The sequence below is a fragment of the Microtus pennsylvanicus genome, chromosome 13 (genome assembly GCF_037038515.1).
Source record: "Microtus pennsylvanicus isolate mMicPen1 chromosome 13, mMicPen1.hap1, whole genome shotgun sequence".
Lineage (NCBI taxonomy): Eukaryota > Metazoa > Chordata > Mammalia > Rodentia > Cricetidae > Microtus > Microtus pennsylvanicus.
Window position 1 is genome coordinate 25585749 of NC_134591.1, and position 26213 is coordinate 25611961.

At 40.5% G+C, this 26213-nt stretch overlaps 1 protein-coding gene across 3 annotated transcripts in view; it reads right to left on the reverse strand.

Annotated features, from left to right (window-relative positions):
- Positions 1–26213, reverse strand: part of Mllt3 (MLLT3 super elongation complex subunit) — a 265026-nt gene that overhangs the window by 29615 nt on the left and 209198 nt on the right. Inside the window, exon 1 of one of the 3 annotated variants that reach the window (XM_075945059.1) lies at positions 3616–3734. The exons of the other annotated variants lie outside the window; for them this stretch is intronic. The gene's annotated coding sequence lies outside the window, so the exon portion shown is untranslated. Of the gene's footprint in view, positions 1–3615; positions 3735–26213 lie in introns of those variants that run through there. 3 annotated transcript variants of the gene reach the window in all.

Sequence of the window (26213 nt, forward strand, 5' to 3'; positions counted from 1 at the left end):
GTCTTAACAAAATGTGTAAAAAATGAGACTGCTTTAAATATGTCCTCTCTGTCCTAATGAAACTGTGGAGGGGGGAAAAAGAGCACAAATGTGGCGCATCGAGAGCCTGTTCTCATGTGAAAACATCAGGAGGTGGACTCTTTTGTTCTCAGTGAAAACCTTATACAAATGTAGTGCCCAACATCACATACTCCTGATGGGCGATATTAGATTCCTGTCAAGAATAGCAGGAATGCCGCCGCTGATCTGCTCCAGAGGAACCTGCACCGCCATGCGCACATCTCATAAGCCTAACAGTTGCTTTTCTTCATAAATCAATCCATTGTTGCACTTCATAATGAGAAGGCAGATTTACTGCCTTTTACCGCCTTTTCTCACCATCAGAAAGATCCCTATTTGGGTAATAGAACATTTCTCTTCTTAAAGGGTGTTTAGGATTAGGAAGACAGGGGCAAGAACCTTTAACATCTGCTCCCTTCAAATGAATGACATGTCTAGTTCTCACAGTCAGGATGTTGAAAAGCAAATACCCTAAGTTGATAAAAAAAAAAATCCTCACACTTAAGAAGCACAATACTTTCAATCCACTGAAATCATCTCTCCAACACACATTTAAATTTGAAGTTTATACAGTTACACAGAATTCAGAGAGCTAACGGTGCCACTCATTGCCATCTTTGCTAATCTTTACTGGGGGCAGACAACGAGAGTTCAGAGTAAAGACCTGGACTTCATCATCTTCGCTTTTCTCCAATCCGAAAAGCAAATTTAAAGTTGGGGCTAGTAAGACTTGCATCATCTAAATATCCACATTGCACAAGAAGAATAAAAGCAGTTTACAATATAGTCTTGCACACTTCTGTTTTTATTTACTTAATGTTTTCCCCCTAGGGAGAGATATTCAAGAATTATGAACTTTAGACTTTAATTTGAAAACAAGAGGAAAGCACTTGTCAGCCTCTCCTTCAACCATCTGCCTTTTAAAAACACACACGCACACGCTTCACCCACTCACTCCAGTCAGGCTTGACATTCTCAGCAAGTAAGTGGATCTTGATGGATCTAAACATGAGTCTCAGGAATCATAGCTCTAATTTTGGAAGCAAGCTATCTTTAAACAAGCATTGTGATTCCCACTAGTGAACACAGCCACAGACTTCAAACAGACAGACTCAATGCAAGACAAACAGATAATGATGCGCAGGTACTGAACATTCAAGAACATCTATTTTTCAAGAATACTAAGTGGTGCCTTCCGTCCATGAATATGGAGCATTGCCTTGCAGATAACAATTCTTGCTACTCTGGTCTCTCTTTTGTCAGTTGCTCAGTGCTTTTGACAGTTTTACAGGCTGTTATCCCAAAGACTTCAGTATTTATGGTCTTAATTCACTTGGGCTTTCTGCTCTTATCCACTGGTTACTAATCACTAAATAGATTTTTTTAAATGGGACTGAAATCAGCACAAAAGATGTCCTTCAACAATGGCAGCTAAGGACAGCACCAGCCAGAGGTCTCCTCAGCCTCTCTTGCTTTCCTTCCAGCCACATTAATGAGGGTCCAAGGTTGACACTGTTCCTCCCCTGGAGGATGCTTTAGAACTATTTCTGAACTGATCCTCAAAAACACATCTAATTTCAATATCTCAAGAATGATTTAGAAGTCAAACCTTGTTTAAAATCTTCACAAAACAAGACCATTTCCTGTATGTACTTGTAGAATCATTACTGAGGGAAGCTCAACTCTGTGAACATTACTGTAGGTTTAGACATATGTATATGTTCCGAATATGTATGTGGTATTTTAAAATTTCAGCATTTAGTTTACAACATGCCTTTTTAACTATTTCCCACACCACCAAAGCTACCAGCCACATTTCACCCACTCTACACACAATAATCAGCGCTGAAAAGCAAAGAAAACACAGCTCTTTCTTCTTCCTTAACTGTACTTGACTTAAACATCTCCTAAGAGACTGGCTGGTTTTCATCTTAGGAACAATGTAAAGAACGTAGCCGTATCCTCTCTGCAAGCTTGCTACTGGAAACCTTAAAGTCAATTAGTCTAGGGAGTGGTGTTCCTAAAGGAAACCTGTGAAGGGAAACTGGCAATACCGATACTCTGACTCTCAATTGCCTGATGAGCCGAGCAAACTGCACAGTTGGCTGAGGGTGGACAACTGCGGGGGAAAGGCGGGAGGGCAAGCAGAGCTCTGCTCATGGCTCTAAACAACTCACTGAGTGAGAGTCTCCTCGGGATGACTTAGGACAATCTGTCCTCTATGAAGTCACAACAGGACGAAAAATTTCAAAAGGAAACATTCAAAGCCAAACACAAACAAATGAACAAAATTCTATCAAATGTTTTTTTATGTTTTTAGATGCCTCTACATGTAGGTAAACCCAATATATTCTGTCTCATCTGGAAAATATATTTTAAGATTAGTATTTTTATGCCATTGCTTTATTGCTTTGCCCATTTATGTACAAGATTAACTATTTGGGTATCATGAGACTACATTAGCTTATACAGACACATGGAAAAAAAATCTCCTTGAACGTGTTTCCAGGATATATTTATCTCTGTTGATTAATGTACTTGTTTTCTGATGTTTCAAATACATAATTCAATAACATATTTCTTTAGGGAAAAATAGCAAATGCTATTGTACATGTATAAAGATCTAATGATACTCACTGAATGGAAATTCTTTCAATTTTGTGACTACTTAGATTCTATTTGTCATACACAATCATCTGGAAATCAACTCAAATTCCATTAAAACAGGTTTAGAACCTTTAAAATGGAGGTATGTGTATGCAGATAAGAATCTGAAGCCATAAGTTTTAAATGCTTATTGAAAAATATTCCCATATACATTTAATTGATAACTAATCTCAACGAACTACTCTAATGCTCAGATGACAGTGTTATTAGTTCTTTGAGGGAAGTGAAATTTTACTGTATTTGTTATTAAAAAGTATATGAGTGTGAAAACCATCTTAGAAGTGTGACTTCTCAAAGTGATACGCTACATAATTTCAATACGGGGAGGAAGGCCAGTATTATACTTGGCTCAATGAAAAGATTCATCTCTGATTGCTAGGGTGCTGGCAGTTCTAACTTACCTTAACAGAACCTTAGCCATCTCGCAGAAAGTAAGAGAATTTGTTCAGCAATACAGCTGCAAATAGGGGAGGGGACTTTATATTTCTTTTAATATTCATTTTAAGAATTCAATGGTATTAAAATATATGTGTTTTAATGTCCTGAAGTTACAGAAGAAAGATTTTTCTTGTACTTTAAATCACTCAGTGGGAGGAGAGAGTCCATATCAAGGCTCGAGGTTTTATGAAATACTGCCTATGCATAAAACTTTCTCAGAGTTTTTCAATTAGATTAGGCATGCTACATGCAAATTCATGGCCTAAAACTGGAAAGATTTTTCTGACTTCTTCCATAACCTGTGTCTCTGTCTTGTCGATTTTACCCTCTTTATATCAGCAAATGGAACATCTTGGAAACTCTCTCCTATACAGTTACTGGTCATGGTAAATAAACATACAGCTGGCCACCCCAAACAAGCAACAGAGCAAGCAGAGAAATCATCCTCACCTCCTTCAAAATCAAACCGAGCAGCCCTCAGGAACACAGCCGTCCCCAAGTTCACAAGTGTCAGGAAGGAACTGAGAGCTGCTACTTCTCTTGAAAGGAAAGAACTCTGCTTAGGCGCCCACTGTATATTTAGATTAGATTGGCAGTTTAAATGACAGCAAACACATGGTCATGACTTGGCAATTGCTCATTCATCCAACACGCACACACAGGCTAATCAGAAGCAAACATCCACCCTGAACTGTTTTAGAAACAGCTTCTTCCATCTGATACTACTGTATGTGCAGCGAGCAGACATTCTGCTAGAGATCAGATGTCAAACGCTTAACTCTCTCCTACAGCACCCGGACCTTCGGTCACATTGCTTTGTAATTCCAGGGAATTTTCTAAAATAAATCTTGACACCAAAATTTTTAGGAAATCCCTTAATCTCAACTGTGTAGTTTTATGAAGTTCACAACTGAGAGAGAGAGAGAGAGAGAGAGAGAGAGAGAGAGAGAGAGAGAGAGAGAGAGAGAGAGAGAGAGAGAGAGAGACTGTAAGGTTTCAGGATCTTTGTCACAAGACTGCTTTAACTATAGGCCCTGCCCCTCCTATCTAGGGCAGCACACACCTCTTCTGCAAACAGGGAAAAGTCACCGGAGAGGGGGAGAGGGGCACCTTCTTTGTATATGCAAATAAAGCTTAGCAGTGTTAAAGGTGAAGACAGTGAATGGGAACTTGAAGTTCCCACAAATGGGACTCCTCTTTTCTAATAAATAAGACAAAAGAGAAAACATAGATGTCACTATTTACAAAAGGCTGCTAACTACGCCAGCAAGGTTGCTGGGGTATAAATGTGTTCAGGTATTAAAGTCCATGTTAGTAAACAAAAAGCAAAAGGAAAATGTGGCTACTCACTCTACAACAGAGACCAGTTACTAAAACGCCAAACAATCTTAAAATAATTATGCTTCATTTGACAGGAATCTAATGTGAAGTATCCGAAAACTCCAGTTGAGCATACAGATGGGATGATTGGAATAGATTCGGGGCTTAGGTTCTAGAAGTCTCAGACCTGATCCCACCACACTCTAGTGTGACCTCTGCCAAGCAACACAGTCTGGTTGTCTCAGTTCTTCATGTCTAAGGGGCAGGAGGGAGCCTCGTGGTACCAACTTATACGGTAACTGAGTACAAGTTAGTGCAGAGTTAGTGCTCTGGGCAGGATGTAAGAGTAACTATCAAATTATGATCTAAGAAAAGTCACCCCCGAGTCCATCGGGCTTGCCCAACCTCTTCTTATAATAGCTTTCCCTGAAGACACTCGCTACTTCAAAGAAATAGAGAGACTTCTTTTATACCGGTCCAACTTCTCAAGCGGGGAGCTTTGACAACATCCAGTTATACAAATAAAATAAGCAAAAGTGAAAAATTTAAGAAGGTGAGTGCTGGAGTTGGAGAGAGGGCTCAGCGTTTAAATCACAATTACTGCGCCTGCAGAAGAACCGGATCTGGCTCCAGCAACCCAACTTGGTGGCTCACAGTCATCTGTAACTCCAGTTATGGGGGAATCCAGCACGCTTTTCTGACCTCAGTGGATATTAGACACGGTAGACATGTAGACATACAGACATGTAAATAAAACATATACATATAAAATAGAACCAAAAAATTTAAAGAAAAAGATAATCAGAAGCAAAAAAAACTTAAAACTTAAAAATTAAAAAAAGGCCTGGTCATGCAATTACTAAGAAGGCACAGAAAATTAAAAATTAAAGAAAAAGATAAACAGAAGCAAAAAAAATTTAAAAATTAAAAAAAATGGCCTGGTCATGCAATTACTCAGAAAACACAGAAGAGAGAGGTGAAATGCATTCTTTGGGGTTGAGAGGCTTTTTCTCCTGCTCAGAATATCAAGAATAAGATCCACCTAAAGAAAATACAAACTGTATAATACTGTTCTTGACAGTTTATTTTAATTTTACAAAGTTGGACAGTTCTGCCATATGGAATGGGTCTTGGGGATGAAAAGACAAAACAGATGGATGTTGACTGCTTGGTGGCAGAAATATTTGCCCAGGATTTTTGGCTACTTATAAAAAAGCATTACAGAGGAATTATGAGGTAGAGTGAACCCTCATGTTTAATTTAAAACTCCTCTTTGCTAGCCTTTAAAAATGGAGATTTTACAGAGAATTTATTATATAGTATCATTACTAATCAAGCTATTTCTGATTTTTCTTTCACCACAATTGCTAGCATCATCCAGTGTCGGCTCCCCTAAGAGGAGTTTCTGGTAGAGACAGAAGCAGACGTGAGAAAGCTAAGAAATGAGTATTTCTGGTGTTAATGCAATCCCCAAACTTGTTGTTAATGCTGTATATACATACCATTAAAATTTAATAGAACCTAATACAATTCCCATCAATGGGATGCAGGTGTTGGGTAATTACATTAGTATCAACACTACAGGCAAATTAAGATTTCTTTCCCATATGACAGAGTTCTGATAAATATCAATTCACTGGCTTACGGAGTCCTCAAGATCAAAAGGCCCTGCATATGGCACTAATAAATCAAATAGAGTCATCAAATCTACAGCCTGTTTTCTTTGGCTAAAACTGCAAAGTTCTACTTACAGAACCTTATCTACTCCTAAAAATTCTTTGCCAAGCCAAATTTAACTTATGAGGAGTACATAAAATATAGCAATCCCCAGCTGCGTGCAGCCCTCCCCTGGCTTTTGAAGTCGAGGGATCCTACTGTGTGATGGTCTCACTCCAGATTATATGCTTTCCTCTTTGTTGATTTTTGGAAGCTCATAATCAAGCGAAATTTCACCCAGGAGTAAAAGCGAACCTCTGGGTTCTGACTGGGAAGTGATATATATATATATATATATTTACTGATAAAATCCACAATAAACAACCCCCTTAATAAAAAACCTCTAAGATCGTAACACACTAACTATATAAAAATATCAGAACTAACTGCTGGCGCTAGACATTCTGCTCTGGCATTCAGAGTTCGGTGAGTCACTTTCGGATGAAATGGCTCTCAACTGTGTGTGGCAACAGTGTTCGCTGACAGAAAAGGGATAAGGAAGAGATAACAGAAGGGAAGCCAAACCCAAACAAGTCTGACCCTCTTTCAGGTGACTCCCTATCCTGACAGATGAAGAATATGAAAAATAAAGTTTGTATCGGACATGGCTGCTTACATAAGACCTAACTAAGAATAACACCAAGAGACTAACTAGCATGGAAGAGGGAAACCTCAAGAGGACCCCAATCCTAGACCAAGAACTACAGGCCACTGAGAAATGCTGAGCACACGAGACAGCATCTAAGAAAGAGCAAAGGGTGTGGCGTGCATGGGCGTGGTTGGAGGGAAAATGACGCAATTTTATTTTCATTAAAAAAAAAACAAAAATAGAAACAAAAAAAACCACCCACATGGGGGTTTCCAAATGCCTTTAACTGCAGTTCCAGGGATTTGACTCATTCTTAATTTCTGCAAGTTCCAGCATACATGTGATGTACAAATATATACCCTCAAACAATATATGTAACATAATAAATAATTTAATATTAAAAAATCCAAAGACTATAAGTTGGGACCATAGCATTTTATATTCTCTATAAAACTATTCTGTACTTTCCAAATACCTTTATAATATTTATGTTTGAAACATATAGGCAAAACATTTCTCTTGGTTCAAATGAAAATATATCCAAAATATTCTTTCCAAGTCCAGAAGAATTTTAGATTTAATAATTTATCCTAAAATGCCAAAATTTCAACCACACACATACATACTCAGGTCATGACAATTACACATGTCAAGGGTACCAGGGCATTTAAGAATTACTCCAACTTGAGAACCACACCCCAAACAATCTAAGTCATCTGGAGAGCTCGCATAATCATACAACAACAATTGGTTTTACATTGTAGTAAAATTACAAACTCAAGATCACTGATAATTGCCACCTTTGGTCTGACAAGACAGTTTAATAGTCTCTCTCTAACCTAGATGCTAACACACTGTTTGGAGCAAAAGAGACTCTTTGGCTCCTGAGGTATTTAGGTTCTACCCTCCTCTTTAGTGATCTGGCTTTCTCTCTAGGTCTGGTGGACCAGTCCTAGATTGAAACCAAATTCCCATTTCCAGCTGACACTGCCATTTCTGTATGTCATGCACAAAACAAGTGAAGACACAAGATATTTGGTCAACAGGGCACAAAATGTAGCGTTCTTCCTATAGCGTTACTGGAATGAGAGGGTTTGCAGTGAGATCAGTGAGCATCAAGCCACATCACTAGGGTTTTTCGTGTTGGGGAAGTCTCTTCGGTGCCGTAAGTAACAAAATGGACTAGAGAAGAGTTTGCAGAGACACAGAATGCCAGAAAAATAGGGACATTCGAATGTGTTTCAGGTCAGCAGTCCTATGACTATTCTCTTCGAGGCCAATAAACCCACAATCTGAGGGATTACCCCTGAGGCGTGTGTGTGTCTATGAAGGATTCTCTGCTTTGGCTATAGATTAGCTAAAGAGAAAACCAACAAAGGAGCTTTTTTGGTTCCTGTTATCAATGTGTGTTTGGAGGCCTAATCTCCAGAGTAATGGTGCTTGTAGGAAGGACCAAAGCCTATTTATAGACGTTTTTAGCTGCCAGAGACATTACTGGAGATGGCAGACCCCATTCCATGGATGCCCTGGCCATCTATTCTAAAAATGTCCTGGAATGATACAGCTATATGACTATCTAAGTACAACAAATATTCCAGACCAGAGAGAATCCCCAGTTAAAAAAATGCTAATTGCCTATTTTTTGGCTATTAGTGCTGGTCAGTGTAATGCTACAGTGAGAAACAGGCTAGTGTACAAACACACACACACACACACACACACATTCTGGTTTGTGCTATCTTAAAGTACTAAGATGACCACCCATGTCCTCCTTTTCTTGTCTGTAATTCTACTGGTGTATGTTTAGCTTTGGGCATGAGTTATCTTAAAATCTGTCCTAACTACTTTCCCCCATAATTCCACTCAACAAGGATAACTAAAAGAGTCTTCTTTATTGTGTATACTCTACGGTAGAAGTTGGTAACCTTTTCCCATGTAAGGCCTAATAGCAAAGATTTTTGCACTTCACAGGCATTACAATCTCTGTCAGACCTATTCAATTACGATCTCATGACATGAGAGAAGTACAAAATATAAACAAATGATTATGACCGTGTTTAATAAAGTTTTATTTATAAAAACAAACAATAGATGGTGTCTGGGCTCTGGGCTGCAGTTTACCAATGGGTACCTAGCACAGCAGCATACTCACAGGGCTGAGGAACTTAGTAACTTTGCTAAGTCATATTTCTCTGGTTTGGTTTAAAATGTGACTTCACTTTGTCTATTTTTCCTTCATGAACAAAAACAAAATGGCATTTTTTTAAGGAGGGATGTTTAATGATCCCGCACACAAGCTTTGCATTTTTCTGCTTCTTTAAGACTTCCAACTCCTCCTATTCTACGGCAACTCAACATCTTATCCTGAAAGAGCAATGATTGGACCTTGCTGCCCACATTTCCTGGGATTACTGTGGAGGACCTAACTATCCCGAAGTGGGAATTCTTACATCATTTGTTTTGTTGAATGTGTACAAATACCAATAAAAGTCTCACCAATAAAATAAAACTACTTATACCAGATAAGCAATTAGTTCCAAGGTTTGGAACGGGCATTTAGGGGAAAAGCTAAAGCCTCCTAAGTTGCTACAAATTCCTATAGGAGAGCTATACAAAGGTCATTCTTTTAGCAAGTGCAACCCATTAACTCTTTGGTAAGGTGGGTATTTAAAACGGGTAGTAAATTTTAGTATTGATAAGTCCAAGGTCTGTAAACAGAAACACAGGACAGGCTCCTTTTCCTGGTAGGAACGGAAGGGCCTTCACATCACCTGCGCTAAAAATAACAGCCAGTCAAGTCATTCGGCACACAGCTCCAAGTTCAAACTGCATTGAGGAAGATCAATGCTTTGATCTTCACCTAGGAAAAATTCACCACACTAGAAATTCTAATTAAATTGATTCATTTGTAAACTTCAAGTTAAAAAGTGCATGAAGCACTGGATGAATAAGAAGGCCACACTTTATTTATTGGGAGCACTTAGTCTCATAGTCAAAACATTTGGCAAAATAATAGTAATAATAATAATTGATACAAATGTTGAGAAGGAATGGTAGGCTTTGTCTTTTTCTTTTTCAATTTATTTTCCCTTGAAAAGAATTTCCAATTAAGGAAAAGCAATAATTATATAATGGCCAGACATATAAAGCAACCAGGAATTGAGGGTGAAATGATTCCACTAGATGAGATCCTTGAGGATAATGTCTCATAAAGCTGCATGCCAGCAAAGTGAGGAAGGAGCTTCCCTGCCAGACATGAAGACGTGACTGAGACCATCTAGTTTATCTCCTTTTCTGCAGCGAAAAGGTCAGTAACAATGGACTCAATGGGACGGTCTAATCAAAAGAGAAATGGCCCACTCCCTTCAACATCTACCAGAGTCCCCAAATTTCCTCAAGACACCAAGTCACAGAGAAACAGGAAACCCATATCAACAACATTAAGAATCCAGAATACTGCTATAGGATCAGAAGGGACGGCATCATTAATAATATATTATGTAACACTACATAGAAGCCACGGAAAAACCAGCGCCTAACTTTTCAAAATGGCATTATTCAGGAGAGGCAAATGTTAAGAATAATGCAAATATCCGTGGAGTGAGGGTCCAATGGTTACCAGCGCTCTGTAAGCATAAGGACTGGAATTCAGATCCCAACATCCAGGAACAGGCTGGGCATTGTACCCTGCAATCCCAAATCCAAAGTGGACAAGGACAGGAGGATTGCTGGAGAGAATAAGGAGATAATGACGGAAGGGGATGCCCTGTCATCTCTTCTGCCCCATGTGAATAAACACAACTAGTGCACCAATGCACACACGGGCATATACGCTCACACAGACAACAATCGTGCATTAAGTACTAATAATCTTTTTAAAGTTTGGCAAATTTACATACTAGAGCATTATTTATTCATAAAAGGAATAAAGTTTTGTTCATGTTATGTGTTAGTCTTCAAAATACCATGTCTGTGTATTTTTATCAGGCACCAAAGATCACATATTATTTAAATTATTTCATGGATACAAACTATTCAGAGGAGGAAAATTCTGTCAATAGATTTGTGGTTGCCCAAGGCTCTAGAAATGGGGAAATTAAAGCTAAGAGTTAATGGGTATACATTGGTGGAAGTAATGGCCGTATTACTCTGAATCTAAACCTTCTACATTACACTGATTATATTAACTAGGCAAACTATATTGCAATAAAAGCTGATTTTTATTTATTTATTTTCATCTTTGGAGAAAGCTTGAGAGCATATCTTAGCTAAATAAATCCTCTCGTAAATGATGGAGAATCCGCTGCCTTTAAGAAGGCGGTATAAACAGTTATCTGTCAAATATTTATGCATTATCAACGGCATCCCCTCAATAGCAGGTAGTATTTCCAGCACGGTTTAAAGGCGTTTTTATTAAACAATAGCAAACATACACCAGATGCTCACTTAATTGTGTTTCATTGCCCTCCTTTATCTGGCATGGCAATTTGGTTCAGCTCCTTGTGTTTGGGGATTTTTGTTTCGCTGTTTTATCGGAGACTATTTTCACTCTGTAGATGAGACTGTCTTCACACTCACAGACACCTGTCTGCTTCTGCTTTACAAGTGCTGAGATTCAAGGAGTACTGCACCATGCCAGGCAGATTCAATTCTTATATTTCACAAAACTAAAATATAAATCAGATATATATATATGTATATAATATAAATCTAAAATATAAATAAAACTAAAATATAAATTATATATATATATATATATATATATATATATATATATATATATATATGGCAGCACCAGGTAATTCTGTGTCCTATTGAATGAATATGCAAGAGGAAAGTCATGAGGATCAACCAGGAAAATTTCATGGTGAGTTCGGCAGCAACCTAATGAACATTGATAAAATATGAAACATTAGACAAAGAAATAGATTTGAGAGTTTTACATTAAGAAGCATATGCAAAAGTCACACATGATAAAAGTATTGATGCCCATATTAAAGTTAATTTGTTCATATAAAAATATCAGTAAGTCTCACACACACACATATATATATATATATTGTACAGTCCTTTTGTTGACTTATATTTTCATGTGTCTGAAAGTGTTAGCACACTGGACAGAGAGTGCTGGACAAGCCAGATATGATCCCTTAATCAGTTCTTTGCTCTAATATATGGTTTACAGCTGACCTGACATTTGCCATATTTGAAATACATCAAGAATTCTTCAAACATGGAAACAGCAATTTTCTCTAACATACTTAAGAGAAAATAGTTTCTTTTTTTTTCTAAAAAAAAAAGCTAGGAATACAAACTAATCAGTTGGAAAAATAATGTCTATAAGACAATATATTTTATAGGTTAATTGAGATGTAATTTGAATGTAGTAAAAATATACAAACCGAGCTGAGAAGTTCAGTCAATGTTTTTATAGCCATACACTGAGGTAAGCACCATCAACCGAGACACCGTGCAGCTCAAGGCAGGCCCACTCTGGACAGTGACACGCTAGTCACGATGCTGGCTTTCCTGCCCTCTCCTAGGGAATTTTGCAAATGTCATTCCACTGACATAGTTTAAACCATCCCGGAGGAATAAGATCATATGTAAATGACCAATCCCTTGTGTGTAGAAGGCAAAGAAGAAAGGAAGCAGACCAGGCCAGCGGATGGTGAAGGACCAAGCTGGCAAGACTCATGCAGACTCCACACATTGTTACTGTATAGGAGGGTAGAGAGTACGAGGGAACTTCCAGTCTTAGGGACCAAAACACTGCAAACGAGTTCAAAGAAGCAGCATAAGTGAGCGTAGGTGAAGAGGGGACCAGCTAAAATATAGAGAATTACTGTCCAGTTCACCCATCAATGTACGCACTTAACATTTTCATGAAAAAACATGCCAACCTTTGAACAAGGACTGATGTTTCTCTTCCCTGACCCCATTTTCTGCTTCTACCTCTTTATACACACATAACTTTGTGAGGCTGCATATTAGCATTGCCTCTATAAACTTGTTTTTCCCAAAACAGAGTAGGATAAACAAAGAATATGACTTCATTACAGTCAAATGCAGTTCTCTGAGACAAAATTAACAGAAAGAAAACATGATCATGATCGCTGTCCAATGAACAAGCAGAAAGTATTCAAGTCTTGTAAAATAGAGATTTTAATATAATCTATTTTTGTTGTTTTTTGAGACACATGGCTTCTTTATGTAGCACAGTTTTCTAGAAACTCACTCTGTAGACCAGGCTGGCCTCTCACTCCCAAATTTATTTATTTAAAAAAAATTTTTTTGAGGGGGGACAGGATTGAAACAGGGTTTCTTTGTCTAACAGCCCTGTCTGTCCTGGAACTCACTTTGTAGACCAGGTTGGCCTTGAAATCAAAAATCCACCTGCCTCTGCCTCCCTAGTGCTGGGATTAAAGACATGCACCACTACACTCAGCTGGATTATCTATTCTTATATCCTTCCATTTATTTTATTGCTCACTACGGCCTCCACCTGCTCACTATGGTCTCTCACCTGCTCAATACGGCCTCCACCTGCTCACCATAGCCTCCACCTGCTCACCACGGCCTCCACCTGCTCACTACAACTTCCCACCTGCTCACTACGGCCTCCACCTGCTCACTACGGCCTCTACCTGCTCACCACTGCCTCCACCTGCTCACTACAACTTCCCACCTGCTCACTATGGCCTCCACCTCCTCACCACGGCCTCCACCTGCTCACTACAACTTCCCACCTGCTCACTACGGCCTCCACCTGCTCACTACAGCCTCCACCTGCTCACTATGCCTCCACCTGTTCACAATGTCCTCCACCTGCTCACTACATCCTCTACCTTCTCACCATGGCCTCCACCTGCTCACTACAGCCTCCACCTGCTCACCATGGCCTCCACCTGCTCACTACGGCCTCTACCTGTTCACAATGGCTTCCACCTGCTCACTACGGCCTCTACCTGCTCACTACGGCCTCTACCTGCTCACCACAGCCTTCACCTGCTCACTACAACCCCCCACCAGCTCACTACAACCTCCCACCAGCTCACTACGGCCTCCCACTGTTAATCAGAACACACTGAGAGTCCCAAGGAACACAGTTCTAACCAGCTACTATGTCTGCTCCTAACCAGCATTCCTAAACCAGCCCACAGCTTACTCTTGAGTGATGTTTCTGTTCTGTTGGCATCTGTAAACCATACAGACAAACTCAGACCCAAATGCACCTGGACGTGAGTGCTGCACTTCTCCATATGAATTTTCTTATTGTACAGGCTTAGATGAATCCAGCTCGCATTCAACTGACAATATATTAAAGCTGTAATACCACGCCTTTGCAGGTAAACTATCTCTAAGGCTGATTTCCCTAGTCCTTTACTAATCATAACAATTACATGATTTTAAATGAAGGAATTTAGATTGTTTCCACAGTTTTAAATTTCACATTCTTGAGCTGAGCCCAGATTTCTAGATGATCAAGATTTTTATCATAATTCTAGGGTGAAGTAGAATACCTCTTAACTTTGAGTGACAGGTGAATATGCCTTCCTGTAAAAAAAAAAAACACAGCAAAATGCAAAGCCATGTACTGCGCCATAAGAGATTTCATGGACTCTAAATGCACTTAAGAATCAGTGCGGTCCTATGTCAGGAATCCCAAGCATAAGCGTGCCACTACTTTACCCTGAGGATACTTTTACAGAAGTAACATGAGTCATGACGGTCTGTACTCAACCTCATAAACAAAGAAAGCAGATTAGTTACACAGAGTAACCAGTTAGAACCTGTCGGGAGACACAGCTTCTTAAGCTGCTCCTTACGACATATGGCAAAGTCCATTCTAGAGCTGCATAGCAAAGACTCAATGGACCAACGGACAGTTTCTGGATTGAGGACTCATGAGGGAAGGTGGTGCTCTTGCTGTCTCTGAGCGCCGACTGCTCTGTTTCCAAGCCTCTGTGCTAACAACTCATTTGTGATACTTTCCTTGTGAAGGGTATTTCACATCTGCTGTGGCCTTTGCTGGTTTACAGTGATACGGTTAAATGTAGGTCTAAATGTTTTAGGATCTCAGTCATCACAGGACCTGCAAATGTGTACATTGTCTTTTTCCCACTTTGTTCCAACAGCTGTACCTGATGTACGACTTTTAACCTTGGATAAGCAACACTGGCTGGAAGGAAAAAAGTAATTATTGGCTCTATAAAATAATTATTCATGACGTTTTTAAAAGGCAAAAATCTCTTAACTGTGGACTTTTAAATTTCATTTTACTTAATTTTGGCATTTTTTTTGTCTTATTGGTCTCTCGCTTGATTGTTTTGATTTACATTTTTGTGTTTCTTGGTTGTTTTTTTTTTTGAAAGAAATAGAGAGAAAGAATATAAAGTTGGGTGGGTAGGGAGGTGGGAGGGATCTGGGAAGAGTTTGGGGAAGGGAAAAATTATCAAAATATACTGTATGAACTTTTTTTTCCAATAAAAATAATAAAAAAAATCTCTTAACTGAAACAGATATACTTTGAAGGCCACAGACTATCACAGCGGAAAGAAAAAGTGATGACCCTTCTTGAGATATAACTGGCATCATTTAAATGTTTTGGTATTTGACACTGATTAATATTTTACATCTTTAAAAATGTCGTTTTGATTATTCTGCCTAGCAACTCTATGAAATCATTCAGTGAGCCATTCCTGTTTCTATCTAGGTAAGAAAAATGGCTCACAGGCAAGTCCTAGAATTCTCACCTAGATAACACAAAAGAGCTGGCTGAATTCCCACTCGGGCTTCTGGCTAAAGGCTGAGACATCAAACACTGGGTCCTTCCAAAGGGGAAAAAAAAGTGGAGACAATAGTTGGGTGGAGGAACTTCTCCTAGAGTCAGACTCAATGTTTCAGTTATTTGCTGCTTGCTGGGTCTGTGAGAAAGCAGACAAGCCCTCCCTTCCATGAACACTGGAAGACAGCAGTATACAGACGAGAAGATGGGGAGGTAGGATTCTCCCTTCCTAGGCTCTGAGCACAGCCTGGCCTTGAAATAGAGAGCCTACAGCTAACATGTCCTGTCCTGGCAGGGTGTAGGAGGACTAATGGATCATGATTATTTAGCTCAGTCCCCCTTGAAGGCAAATCCAAGGCACACAAAGAAAACACCAGTCCTTGTCCACTCTCCATCTGCACTGCCTGGAGGGAGGCCTGCACACTCAGACCACGGAAGAGCTGTGACTTCCCTACACCTCGGCTCGGGCTGCTTGTAGTCGGAGTGTAAGACACAGGCTCATGAAATGCTTTGAAACTCTATCTTTAAGGAGAGAAGGTTAAAAAAAAAAGTCATGGCCTATTTCATTTTTAATTTTGAATGGGTTTATGAAAGGAATTTTCCCAATTTTTCTTCTGTGGTAGGGGAGGAGGAGATTTGAAGGGGATGTGTCAGTCCAAGGTGAGCCACGTGGGAGAAGGGCAGGTGGGGAAAAGGCCCCACAAGAATAAAATAAGGTCATATTCTCTACTGATACGAACAGTTGGAGGAACTAGTCCATAGTGCCTCCCAAGGCAACAGATGGATCAGATGAATTAGTCACTGCCTCCCCAGGATGCTGGGCATCAAACTCTTCAGAGGGAAGGTGGTTAGGCAGGGCATCCTGCTAAAGCAACCCTGACATCTGCTTCATCTTCTCCCTTGGCCTCCAGCTCCATACGGATATTTCAATGGATCGCGACTTGAAAGCTCCACATGGACTTCTCTTTCATTATTATTATTTCAAATGCTAAACGTTATCTACTTAAGGACCTTACCTTGGCTCCATGCCCTGACAGAAGGCAGGAGTTTTCAGCTAATAAGGGCCTGGAGGCTTTACAAGACCACAGGAGTTTTCAAAAAAATATTCCTACATATTCATAGTAGTCAAATTAATAGATCCGATGCCAGGCGTAAAGTGGCATTTTATGGGTAGCGTTAAAAAGCTTCCTTAAAATACGGAGTTATGAATCTAATTCAAAATCGTGTTACCTTTTCATCTCGGCTATGTGCTCTCTATTCTGCAAATGAACTAATCAGAAAGAGGAATTGGCATCTCTCTCCCTTGGAAGGATATCTGGCATCTGGGAAACGAAATCTAGGTTAAACACGTTTAACTGTTCTTCCTACAGCAACTAAGAGCTTTTTCCTTGGCTTTCTGAAGCAGTTCAACCACACACAATAAAGGCAGAAAATAGTAATAGTAATAATAAGAATAATAAGATGGCTTCCGATGGATTAAAACATCTAATTTTTTATGTGCTTTAAGCTACTGAAGGGCTGGCAGGTATTAGGGTGACAGGAAGTCACAGGTGACTATACTACAAGGTCTTCTCAACACAGGACTCCATGGCTGGGTCCTCATAGAGGCTTACATTAGAGAAAGGGAACACTCACCTACAAAATCCATAAGGCAAAGAGACGCAGGCTATCAAATGCTAGCTACACATGGAAACACAGCACTTGGCCCTGTATTGTGTGAAAGCAGAATAAACGATCAACTAAAACAATAAAATGCTCACGCCACTGCATTTTCACGTTATATGTTTCAGATAAAGACATATCTCTAACATCTTGTAGCAGCACTCAAATCTGGGGAAAGCCTTTATAAATAAAGCCAATATATAGTCCAGGAGGCTGTATATTACCTCACTTACTACAAAAGAGAGAACACTCGTTTAGAGACATGCACGTTTATAAGTACGAGCAAAGCATCAACCAAAGTCACACGTCATTTACGACCTACTGATTTACTAAACAATCTGATTAGAGAGTATTCACATTTCAGAGATTGCAAAAATAATTCTCAAAGATATCAATATGCATTTTGCTCCAGATCACAAAGCTAGTGCAACTATGAGACCCAGGCCTCAGGATTCTTTATGGAGCAGTAGCTTTTTACTTTATTTATTAAAAAAAAAACACACAGATGAAGGGGGGCAGAGAAAACTTGATGCACAAACACAATGGAATTATTAATATTGTTATTATTATTATTACTATTATTACTCTGTCATCACAAAAGAATTAAATCTTGCCATTTGTTGTAACTGGGATGAAACTGGAAGGTATTGCATTAAATGGGATAAAGCAGACACAAATAGTAAAATTCAGCATGTTCTTACACATGTGTAAGCTAAGAACACTGACCTCACGGTTGTAAAGGCCAGAACATGAGAAGAGAAGGGAGCAGAAACAGAGAAAGGAAAACTAAGGGCTCTCTACGTATATAGTCTGGTAGGAGAGGTATTTTCCAGCAGTCTGCAGAGTAAGTGCAGCTGATGACAATTAGTTGTCCATTTGAAGTGACTGGAAGATTTGAACTCAAGCCACGCAAAGAAAAGATGAACGCTTACAGATGCACTGAAGGTGTCTGGTAACAGGAGCACTACTGCGAAGCTGAAGAACCTATGGAGTCAACCTGTAAGTCGTGTGTACAGACATGAGTCACCTACAAGATTAGCGTGGACAAAGTAGACCAAAGGACGAAGGGAAAGGCAACAGTGTGTTGTGTCTGAAGTAAGGCTGTCCTCATTCAAGAGCAAAGGGAGGCACATCACGTCACGAGAATGGAGCAGTCACCAAAGCCGGCTGTTAGAGATCAGTCAGACGGAAAACACTGGAACTCATTAAATACACATCCGCCTACATATCTTATCTAATTGATGCAATTACAAGTGGGACTGACATGATCACGTGGGAATAGCTATGCCGGTTTTTGGTAAGTGAACCCTTCATTCGACCTGTGGAGTGGATTGAAAGGAGCGTTCTTGGTGCAAGACTTCCACTCACCTTTGTGTGTAACACTTGAAGGCACTTGGCCAGGAAGAAGGATAGTTGTGCAGAACCCAGCAGCACACAGATTCCAACTTAGAGGGTCCCAGACATAAAGACAGGAAAGACATCCATCAGCTGTCTTCACACGCAAGACGGGACACCTCTAGGACAGTAAGGTTCTTGTCTGCTGTCATAAACCTGGTCAAAAGCATATGGCTGAGGAGGCTCCGGGCCTAAGGCAGGTAAATCCAGGATTGCTGCTTTTGGTAAAAAGACATATTGCTAAACAGCATTCTAAATATTTATTTTCACACCTATATATTAGTGCTATAACTGGCCTTGGTCAGAGAAGCTTTTGGTTTTTTTTGTTTTGCAGTGGGAAGCGGTAAACAGAGAGAGTCATAACTGGTCAACATGCTGATAAAAAGTTAATGTTGAATGTTCAATCCTAAATGAGACATCTCTATCAACTCCCACAGGCTCAGGGAGCATCACAGAAGAGGAGCATCATAGCCAGTGGATGAGCAGCGCTGAGAAATGCAGACTAGGGGCTCAGGAGAATGCATCCCAGTAGCCGAGGGGCTACTGGTAACTGGTTACTTCTGGAGATGGCTGTGGTCACTGGTAGTTTGTCCGTGCTCATGCAGGCAGAACTAATCGAATTCAGAGCATTACAGGAAACAAAACAATGAGGACTTAATGATAGGAGAGTCCACAGGAAGGGGACAGGAGAGTTGAATGTGATCAAGTAAGTTAAAAAAAAAAATGGCTGCACCAACCTTTTCTCTTTCAAAATAGTATCTTTTTCTCTTACAAGAGTTAAACTCCCATTGTGAAAAATTAATTTGGGTTTAAGTTTTGCCCTTTAGAGATCATGATGACTCTGGTAAAACCACTCTGACTATGGAACGGCCTTCCAGCGTGTATAATGAAATAGGTGTTTGGGAGCAGCAGTGGTAACACAAATGCAGTGACTTCTTCAAGGGAACTAACTGCACTCCGTCACCTTTGCTGTCTTGCTGGATGACTGTGCAGCGAACTCTGCACTACCAGACGCCTCCTGCAGTAATTTTTTTAACTGACTCTTCCACATATACAATAAACATTTAATTGCGCGGTTGCAGATATGCAAGCACGGCTGCTGAGTAAAGACTGGCCCATCAAATTAAAGTTATTAAACTAATTTGTCTCGACAATTATGCAACCTGAGAAAATGGGAAGGGGAAAACACCGTCATTTTGTACTACACACAAGTGGCATTTTACCAGTTGCAATAATTTCAAAGGCACATACAAACATTAGAGGGAATGGACTCGTATTTCACCGTGCAGACAGCAAAAACAAGGTGGTCCCGAAAGTCTCACGTTATCAGGCCCGTGCACAGTCCTCTGTAGGAAACAGGGAGGCAGAAACTTCTTTCATTTCAACATCCTGTTATTGAAATTTCTCTGAAACTATTTGCTTTTTTAAAACACAGAAGCAAATATTTGGGGATTTTCAGGCCCACATCTTTCTGCTGTCACAATAAAAGATTAATTTGTAATCTTTGCTCCCCCCCCCCGGTTATTTTCTTGTTTAATATTCTTCACGGTAGAAGCAGTTTTATAAAGGGTTTTCCAAGACGTCCTGAAGAATTCTCACACTTGGCAAGTTCATGTGCTCAAACACAAAGACAGGCAACCACCACACAATCGCACCCAGACACCTTTACTTTGGTTCCCAAGTTACCCCAGGATTCTACTGTATAAAATTGATTGCACACGTGTGGCTTAGACTCTGTCAGTGTCCTTGTATGAGAGCCAAGACGTCTCTTATTGATATAGTGAGTTCTCTTGCCCCTGCCCACTCCATCCTCAGAAGGGACAGACCAAAAATCAGTGTTCCTAACTGCTCAGATATGTTCACAGTTAAGACTCTCAAATTATAAATACAAGAATTAGTAAAAAGGATATGTGTGTGTGTGTGTGTGTTCACACATCTTTGTACTACTTGACATTTGCTGAGGAGCAATTACGGACAGGCACAGTGCAAAGATCTAAGAAATTGTATTTAAACCAGGTCTGTTTTTAATGTGTTGAATTGATTGAAAAAAAATATAAGAAAATAGCAATTATATTCAAAGTATATATAAACTGTTTGTGGAAGAAGCACAAGGCTGTGAAGGATAACAGGTGGAAGCAATTACTTAGAAAAGCCTCAGTTAAGCAAATCATAAAAGGCTCAAACTCATTTCCCCGGAAATCCAGAATTTTCAACATTTTAGAATGAAGGAAGCATGGGGAGAGGGAGAAAAATGAGGGAGCCAAGAGTCAGGTTTAAAAGATAAAAAAGCAAGGCATACAACACAGCATAAAGGACAGAAGGCATCGCTCGGTGGTAGAACACCTGACTAAACATGCCAAGCCCAACGTCCAGCTCCCAGAGTTTCAGTACCTAAGTGAATAAATGAAATTTAAAGCGCTTGGAACTGCTGCAGTGGGCAAGGAACCAAACTCTTCCCTTTAAAAAGTGATGAAGGGGAAGCATTAGACAGTCTCCCTCTCCTTCACAACTGCACCGTTGCCTACACAGAAGGAACAAAGGAGGGGCCACAAAGTAGGGATAACAGAATAAATATCTCCAATTTCCTACTTAAAAGCAGAACTGCTTATAAACACACGTGTGTAAAGTGTGTGTGACTGCAGGCATGCACAGAAGCCAGAAGAGTGTCGGAACCCTTGGAGTGACAGGTGGTTGTGAGCTGCCTGAACCAGACTCCCATCTTCTACAAGGGCACAAGTGCTCTTAACCAATGAGCCGTCTCTCCAGCCCCTAAAACTCTTAATGAATTAGAGCCTGTGGGCACAGAACAGCTAAGGCTGTTAACACAGAAACCCTTCCTTGCAGTACCTAAGGGGCAAGACCTGAAACCCCAGGAAACAATCCTCTCCCCCTCCTGAAGGGTAACCTGAATCTGACCGTGCCCCTCCCCCGACAGCTCATCTGCAGAAAGTGCACCAGGAAGACACTCCAATCCAAACAGACAATTTAGGACAGGAGACCTAGTTCCCCTTGCATTTTATGCTTAAAGGGGGAGAGAAGGGAAAACACAGGTAACAGATTTTATTACAGAGTATAAAACTGGGACTTCATTTGAATTCCAATTTACACAAGTAACGCAAAGAATTTGTGCGATTTTGATTTTATTAAAAATCTCCTCGGTGGCTGGATATCCGACAGCAGTGAGCATCATGAAATAGTTTATCTATGTTCATGATGCTTTTATTCTGTTCTTTGAAAACTCTGATTTTCCCAGAGATTCACAGTGAAATACCTATGAGTGGAATAAGATATACTGAATCTTATTAGAAATCAGGAGAATTCGACTGTACAAAGAAGAAATAAATCAACTACCATTTGATGGAATGTAAAAGGTTCATTATACTAATCTATATTTCATATATTTGAAAAACATAAATGAGAGACAATAAAAATAAAAATGGGACATCTCAATATAATTTGGCTCTTATCCACAAATGGATCTCACATGTGAAACAATGAAATAGTTTATGAAAAATGACAGGTTCTAAAGCTAGTATTTTGCAGGCAGGGAGGCATATGCCAGAAACCCAAGCATTGAGGGACTAAGGCCATCCTGGAATACATAGCAACTCTGAGGCCAGCCTGAGCTACTTAGTGAGACTTTGTCTCACAAAACATAAAGACACAATATTGTTCCGAAAAGGACCAATAACATCATCATTTTAATGAGGTAATATCTATTTTCTTGCCTATTTCCTTCCGGAACAGATCTGTGTTTTAGAACATTGGGAAGGGGGGTAGACTTGAGGGTTAGTAGGGTATGGCAGGTAAAGACACTATGAAGCCTAGCAACTGAGTTCAGCACCAGAGGGTGAAAGTAAGAAAATTCAACCCACATCTTACCTTTGACTCGTACACACAGGCCATGGCACATGCATGCCCCGCCCCAAACACACATACAATAAATAAATGTCAAAAATGAAAGTGGATTAATGTTTTAAGGACATAAAGCTGGGATGTGGACAAGTTGGGGGATTCTAGAGGAAGCTGGAAGAGACTCCAGGGGAATAGATGTGGTCATATTTCATTGTAGACCTATATGAACATACTCAAGAAAGAAATTTTTAAAACTGGCCAAAGTCATGAGGCAGGACATGTCATGGGAGGTGACAACTCAGTCTCGACTCAGAGAGCTAGCTCAGGGTGGGGAACCACAGAACAGCAGCTCATTATCATGAAGCAGAGAAAAGGAGGTGACAGATCCATAGACTTTCGGGAAAGGAGGTTGAGGGGAGACATACTTTGCACTGCACCAATGACAGCTGCCCCTGGAAGCATCTGTATGCATCTTATTTCTGTGCTGCCCCTACTGCCCAGGGACTAGTACATAGGAAGACTCCATACCAACCTACTTATGCATAGACGGGTTTGGGGATATGGGTGGGGTGAGCTCATGGGAGGCACAGCTTCCACTAATAAAATACACATGAGAAATGAACTGTAGAGCTTGGTTTTCTTTCACTGAACGAGAAATCCAGCAGGGTAAGCACATCAGTTCCATGAGATTAGGAGGGAGGAGCCCAGTTCCTCCATGTATTCATGCTCCTGTGTGCTTAGCAAATATTCCCACACTGTAGTAACTGGAGCACCGGACATCACATCCAAGTTCCAGCTGTACATGTGAAGACTCCGTTTACACTAGAGGTCTATGATGCTCTCTGTGTGTTTTCATATTAAACAGGATGAAGACTTTGGACCTGTCAGATATTTAAATGTATCATTAGCTATTTTGCCTAGGGATTTTTCTTCCTTAAAATACATTGAATCATTATTCTGGTCAGTAATTCTAAGACAGTCAGAGATGACCAGTGCGGAGTCTACCAGATTGTTCACTGGTCAGCTCTGTCATATCCACCTGGGTTTACACCTTAATCTCAGTTTGTCAGGACAAGAGATACTCCAGAGAAGGTCTGCTCAGATAAGAAACCACAGATAGGTGCACCCAAGACAGGTGCACAGGCTGAGATAACAACGGCGGACCAGCTCGGGGTTCAGGCAGTGAGTGGACCCACTCTTTGGTAGTAACGGCAAGCTAGGGGACACTTTCAAATGTTCAGGGGTGGCCACACACTGGTGAGGTGACTCAATGGGCAAAGTGCCAACAGCATGCAGATGAAGGACTAGGTCCTAGAGTTACTTCTTCTGTATCTCATGTAAACTACTGAATATGGCCTCCAGCTCTCCTCTGCAAAACTCAAGTGTGAGAGATGTCCTTAATCTTCTTGCCTGAGAACCCTGTGGCTAAATCACAAGCACTGCAGAGATGTCTTGTGTGGTTTCTAAACTTGACCATAAACCTTCACACCAAAGAATGCGTTTTCATCTTTACAGTTCCTGACAAGAGTAAAGAAACCACGGAGCTCTGAGCAGGCCTACGGGCCTGATGAGAGCAGACACGGGCGGACACGACTCATCTGATCGGTCAAACCTCTGCAATTGGAAGGCAACTATGAAATCCCTGATTTGATTACACAAAGCAAGAATGGTGGGTGGTTTCCCTCTAGGTGAGGGGCAAGAGGTGAATGGCAAGTCTCCGAGAGTGTCTCAACAGTGGAGGAAGCCGCAGCTAGCATTCTAGTATGGCTGGATCTTGACTTAAGGGTATGAGAAAACTAGCAATTAGAAACATATCACGGGGCTGGCAAGATGGCTCAGCAGGTCGAAATGCTCACCACATGCAGGTCTAATCGCCTGCGTTCGATCCCTATATCCCACAAGCTACCAGGAGGGAATTGACTCCCTAGAGTTATCCTCCAGCTTCCACAGCATATCAGGGAATGCAGGCACCTGCATACACACGCATACACACACACACACAAGCTTAGGACTCAGCAGGTTAAAACACTTGCTACCAAGTGTGACTGACAGCTTAACTTTAATCCTCAGGATCCACATAGTGTGACAAAAAGACCCTATTGTAATCTCAGGAATAAGTATGAGGTTCACTTTTAATTAAAACAATGCTGAAAAAAAAAACAATGGAGAAGCAGAGGAAAGCTGGAATGCAGTGAGCACTTCATAAACTGAAGTGTGTCAGGTCACTCTGAGTGGGGTTGGCCGGACTACATAACATCAGACCAGTTTCAGAAAGATTCTTCTTTGATTTCCAACAAAGGCATGGGCTAGGCAAATGAAAAACAAGTATTTTATAAATATATGCAGGGCTGTGATGATAGCTATCAGCGAAGTTCTTGCCATACAAGTATGAGGACCGAAGTCCATTCCCCAGCATCCCACAATGAAGGCCAGGAATGGCAGCATATCTTCTTAAACCCAGCACTGGGGAGACACAAACAGGAGGATTCCTGGGGCTCTCTGGCCAGCCAAATCGGCAAGCTCCAGATTCAGGGAAAGACCCTGTCTCCAAAAGCAAGGTGGTGAATGGCTGAGGAAGACAACATCAACCTCTGTCTTCCCTGTGTACCCCATACCCAACACACACATGTATACACACTCCTATACACACTCACACACATACACACACACACACACACACACACACACACACACAAATACATACAGAAACCTTGAAACATTTTGTCATAGATTACACAACCACCAGGTTTCTGCAGTGTCTTGGTCTTTGTCTCACTTTTGCTGGGTTTTCACAGAATACAATCCATAAAATTACCAAGTAGTATGTTCTTGCAAATGACATGTTTTTCCTTGACCTAATTAATACCTAAACGACAGGCTGTTATCTATAAGCTATAATCTCACAAGGTAAGTATTATTACTAAAATCTCTATTTTATAGGTCTCTATAAATAAATGGAACCTGTCTGTCTTTTGACCCTCGGAGTATTGTTCTTGGCTCACACGCACACCACGGACATTCTTCCTAAGGTACAGTTAACAGTCAGGCATGGCTGCACTTCAGAACGAGGGTACCTATCTCCCTTCCTCAGGTACCTCATGTGTACAACTTTAGGTCAGGCAGAACAACAGACAGAGCATGAAGAACCTAGTAAGACAGTACACTGATGAACAAGCTCCCTGGCATAGACTCTTCAGTTTTGCTCCTTAGACATGATACAGATGCATACGAAGCAGTAGTGTCTTAGAAATCATCTCAATTCTCCCCACATTCCCTTTCAGATCCAGGTTCTCAGACACTGCAAGCGGCTTCCTCTTTCTTACTGTTTCACCAGAGCGTAGCACCAGCACCAGCTGACCAAAGGAAGCCAGAAAGAGGAAAGCTAAACTCCGTTTTTTCCTTCAAAAACATTTAGTGAGCCCCATGAGATGGCTCAGTGATAAAGGCCCTGGCTTCACAAACCTGACAACCTGAATTCACTCCACAGAACCCACTCCTGAGACTGTCCGTTGAACTAAGCACACACTCTAATAATAAATTAAAATACAAAGACAGTCAGTAAGCGCCGCAGTTCTTTATTTCAGTGAAGACGACATATACTGTCAACACTGGCCATCAATATTCTTTCATATTGTTTCCACTTTCCAACTCCACAGATCCCACCCAAACCTTCCTCTCACCGAGCCATACTTACCTAAGAGAACATGTTAAATTCTAACTGTG